The 4,887-nt window shown below is 42.3% G+C and overlaps 1 long non-coding RNA gene across 3 annotated transcripts; it reads right to left on the reverse strand.

Annotated features, from left to right (window-relative positions):
* Window positions 1-321: 321 nt before the first annotated feature.
* Window positions 322-4,497, reverse strand: LOC127300785 (uncharacterized). 3 transcript variants are annotated; one of them, XR_007851539.2, is made up of 5 exons: window positions 4,154-4,497; window positions 2,240-2,717; window positions 2,050-2,151; window positions 1,152-1,687; window positions 322-1,043 (listed from the first exon to the last, which is right to left on the reverse strand). It is a non-coding gene; the product is annotated as an uncharacterized lncRNA (long non-coding RNA). The 3 variants fall into 3 exon arrangements; XR_007851540.2 differs by having other exon boundaries at window positions 322-1,252; window positions 1,482-1,687; window positions 4,154-4,495; XR_007851538.2 differs by having other exon boundaries at window positions 322-1,687; window positions 4,154-4,491.
* Between the last annotated feature and the right edge of the window lie 390 nt (window positions 4,498-4,887).

Genomic DNA, 4,887 nt, shown 5'->3' on the forward strand with positions numbered 1-4,887 from the left:
GGAAAAAACGATGGTTGTTTGATTGGACCGTTGCAGCAAAGAAACATTAAGCTAAGTGTCACTGAGGCAAGTGACATATAAATGGGAGAATAAAATTTGAGAATATTGATCCAGGACTTCTAGTGCCATCCACTCCGAATGAAGGCCAACCGGAAATACGGTCATGATAAGCACGCCACCTGAGCAAGGGAAATATAAGACACAGTACTTGTTGAACTAAATCAATGAATCAGGAAACTATTATAGATGAAAGAATATACAGGCAGTTGCTTCTACACTGAAGAAGAGCAATTATTCAAACAAGAGAGAACACAATGATCATGTTGGGGATTTCTAATAGTGCACAAGGAACAATATGTTTCTTTTGACATGAAGTTTTCCGTGTGAGTTCAAACATTATGAAGGTATGTAGGTGCTAGTCAACTCAACCGACGAGACCTCACAAGTTTCTCTATTTCAGGGTGCAGTATAATCTAGGTATCGAGCACCACTGTCTCAAATGGTTTTGCTTCTCCATATTAAACAGGATATAAATCCATGAACACATATCCATGGCCCCGACAATGCACACTGGAATGGGAATATCAGCTAATGCAAAACTAACTTCTTTATCTTGGTGTTTCCATATCTTTCTTCCCTCCTTTTCTCTTTCCTAACTAAACCCCTTCTCCTTCCCTTGTTCTATTGAAATTGTAAGCCCTCATTTATGTGGAATATAAGTAGCAAGAGAGTTCACTACAATGAAAAATTCAGTAACAAATTACAGTACAAGCAGAATAGCATATATTTTGCAATATATTTGTACAATGGTTTAGAAATAGCATATATTTCAAAACCACTAACTTCAAATTTCAGAAATCCCAAGAAAGACTAAACCTAGTTCTTGAGTGCAACTGGCTTATCCTTGATATAGACAGAGCAAATTTTACCACCAGTTATACACCAGGGATCTGATTCTGTTCCTCCATGCAAAGTGAACCCAGGTGCCAAAATCACTGCAAGCACAAAACCATATATGGTTTATTTCTCAAATCCTCGAATCTCTGTAAAATACAAAACACTTAAATTTGTTAACTCGGAACACAAGAATGCAGTATGTTAGAAAGCCTGAGCACATTGAACATTGAAATATAGGAAAATAAAACTGTTACCTGACACTGATCTCACCAAAAAAGATAAATCCTAGTCTTGCTATTCAAGGGAGGCCATTTGGTAGCACTTCAGAAAAATATATGTATTTTCTCACTGCACGCTTTAGAAAAAAATTATACTTATAACCCCTTTTGCCGTGAAATGCTATCAGCTAGATTAGGGACACGTTAACCAAAATAAAAAATCCCTTCCCCATAATTGCTTTGCGTCGAGAAGTTTTTTCTGGATAATTCTATCTGTAAAAGGCTTGCATTATAAAGTGAGAGCATGTGTCTTCTCCCTCCCCAAGGTTCAATACATCTAGAGCTATGAAAAGAGAATTATCCTACCATTTTGATTTCCCTTATTCAGAGAATGAAACTCCTCTGTTCTCTGTCATGTTCTTCAACTATGGATGATCTTCTTCCAACTTTAAATGGACTGCATTGTTACCCTTATTTTTCCAACTCAGCATGCGTTATTGCGCCATCTTCCTAAATCTCATCATGAGGCCCTTCTTCATGTACGGAGCGGTATTCAGTTTGGGCTTCACCACCTGGAAATTGCAATATGATTAAATCAGGAAAGAGAGCTACTACAGGCCAACAACCGGTGAACAAGGCATCATCCCCGGATCCCGTTCATGCCTTCCATATAAGTTAGGAAACATAATGCACACATTAACATTGGAAGGTCTTGGCAAAACATAATGCAATCACGGTATTTAAGTAGATCCATCTCTTGTATTATAAGCATGTAAAATTCCAATTATTTAAAACGTAGTGGCAAAATATACTGAATTCGGAGTGGCATATTGATTCTTCTAGAGAAAATGAAGAGGGCAATGAGTTGGTTCTAGAAAAAAATTCAGAAGCATATAATGCACAAGTAATAAATCCATCAATCAATAAGATATACCTTGAAGGGTCAAACCACGGAATGGAGTAACCATGTAGTGGGTTTCCAATGATGGTGCTGCCCCAGGCTAATCATGTTGCTGGTTCGAATAACCGGCGTCAACTGAGGAATGCGATAAAAATCATTAATGATATATTTATCTGCGAGAAGAACTATTGTCGATGTGGTGGAGGTGAAGGATAACACGTACCTTGACGGGACGGGGTTCGATGCGGTGGACATTTCTCTCCTCAACGAGGATCTCCATGGCCATGAGGCAGAGCACATTCACCTCCACCTCCAGCAGCGGCTCGCACTGCTTTAGATCTAGGCCTTGACTCGCCGTCCCGCGATCATCTCCTGATCCAACGAGCCTGCCCTCTCGCCAGCACCGCTGCGCCACCGCCGTCCGCAACGACATGCAGGAGTTCGAGAGAGGCACCGCGCTCGAGCTCAATGGAGGCCTCCGCAGCTCCCTCGCCGTCCCGTGATCAGCTCCTGATCCAACACGTCTGCCCTCTCGACGCCGCAGTCCGCAACCACGCGCAGGAGTCCGACGAAGGCCTCCGCAGATCACTCGCCGTCACCCGCTCGGCCAAGGAAGGACGTAGTCTTCTTCCTGCTCTGGCTCACCTCCGACCACTCCGAGGCTTCCGGACGACCGCAGTGAGTGCTCTACGCCAAGCCTCCTGCACCAAGTTTGTGTGAGACAGGGGAAAAGAAACACAGCAAATTGAAAAATGACAACACATGATTCTCATGATACTCCAAATGGAAATGCATATAACTCAGGTCATAAAGGCAATCTGTATAACATGATACATGAGGTGTTGATAGCATATTTAGCAATCTAACATGTGACCGTAACATGCATATTTAGCACTTGATTCTCATGATGTAGAGGCTTCACGCTATACATGATTCACAGTATCAGATACCAACTCAATAGTGCGAAAACAATATATGTTCACTGTCAGCTAAAGTCAAACTGTCGATATCAACAAAGGACAAGCCATTTATTGGGAACAAATGATTCAGTAGAATGCAAATGCTAGATAACTGTAAATGACCATATGCTTATATGATCCATAAGTTTCTATTCCTTTCTCACCACGCATCAGACTCACGTATAAGCAAACAAGGAACCTACTGAATTTCTGAACCAGCACAACAACAGTCAAACCAATTTTACACAAGATTTAATCATACTTCACACATACAGTAAATTCAGTGACAGGAAATGGCAGAAATTATATGATCATTCTTTGTTTCACTTTTGTTTTCGATTATTACGTCAAACCAATAAAAAAGTGGAGACATTGTCCATCTTATTATCAAAACATACTAAACCATTTAATACTCTTACAATCAGGATCTAACATGATCCAAGGAGTATGCATTTCTCTAAGCAACACTGAATAAGAAATCAGTAAACACATCCATCGTTGCATAGAAAGTACTGAATCAGCTAAACATTGGGAGTAACCACCAACTACGGAGCTTAATTTTTTTACTCCATATGGAGGTTAGTTGTGTAGATACTGATGAAAGAGAGTCATGAACAGGGACACTGGTTGCTACGGACCTATTGTTAAAGATTCAGCCTAGTATAGGGTTGAGGACACTGGTTGCTAATGGAGTAGGATGGTTGGATCTACCCTTGATATGCACTAAGATAAGTTACTCTTGCTACCAGAGTAGATGGTGTGCCTGTTGTTTCAACTGCTCGTTCGAACACGATGAATATGCATAATTTCAAAAAAATGACATATGAACAGCACACGAGTATGTGCGAGTCAGGGAAAGGAAATGCAACAAATAGCTTGTGTAAACTATGATATCCGTACATAAGACAGTTTGCTATGGGATTTCAAAACATCCAGCAACAAATGCCCTAACGAATCCACCTTCTTATGTGGTGTAGTATGAAAGCACTATCCAGATATAACAAAATCAGTCTAAGAAGGAGTATACCCCAATATACCCAGACCTAATTTCATCACAAACGTCCATAGAGTTTACAAATCTTGGAAGTAGCTAAACGTACATAACCTCCACCAAAAAAAAGCTCAAATATTTTGGGGGGAAATGACAGGCCAATTGAGCCAGTGACGAAGAGGCAGACCTGGGAGTCTGCGAACTGGGAGGTGAGGAAGAAGCCGAGCGCCCCCTCGCATTGGCCTTGTCGATGAGCTGCGGGGGTGGAGGCCAATGGCCATCTTCGCATAGCATCCACCTTGTCCTTGGCGACGACCACCTAGGGGCACCGAGATCTCAAGCGGGGATGTGGTGAGCAGCAGGATCCAGCCGACAACTGCACTCCACGTCCAGCGCCCGGTTCATGGTTATCGCTCCGTCATCATGGGAGAGGTTGATGTCGCGATGATGGCTGAGAAGCCGGGCGTTCCCTGCATCGGCGGCGGGGGCAAGGGAGTCGGGGGGTTGGGATGGAGTGGGGCGGGGTGGACTCCTTACTGGATCCGTTGGGCTTGGCCCATTTGGATTTTGGATGCAAGCGATGCGGGAGGGGATAAAAAAGAACGGCGAACAACCAGAAGGACGACGAAAATAGGGGAGAAGGGGGAACATATTCCTTCTTTTTAAATAGTAGAGACTTGCAACCGACAACATGTTCTACGCTCTGTTGACCAAAAAAAAAGGTCACCCAAATGTCAACTCTTCGCAAACAACAACAACGGGCACCTTTACAGCATGAATTGGCATCCCATATCAGTTACAAGTTCATTGAGGAAATAAAGAAGAGCTAGAAATGAGATGCGGACTATTTCATCTTAGGACCATAAATCAGTTTAGTCAATCACAAGATCATTTGAGTGCCGTACATGAGTTTATTCAAAC

The sequence above is a fragment of the Lolium perenne genome, chromosome 5 (genome assembly GCF_019359855.2).
Source record: "Lolium perenne isolate Kyuss_39 chromosome 5, Kyuss_2.0, whole genome shotgun sequence".
Taxonomy (NCBI): Eukaryota; Viridiplantae; Streptophyta; class Magnoliopsida; order Poales; family Poaceae; genus Lolium; species Lolium perenne.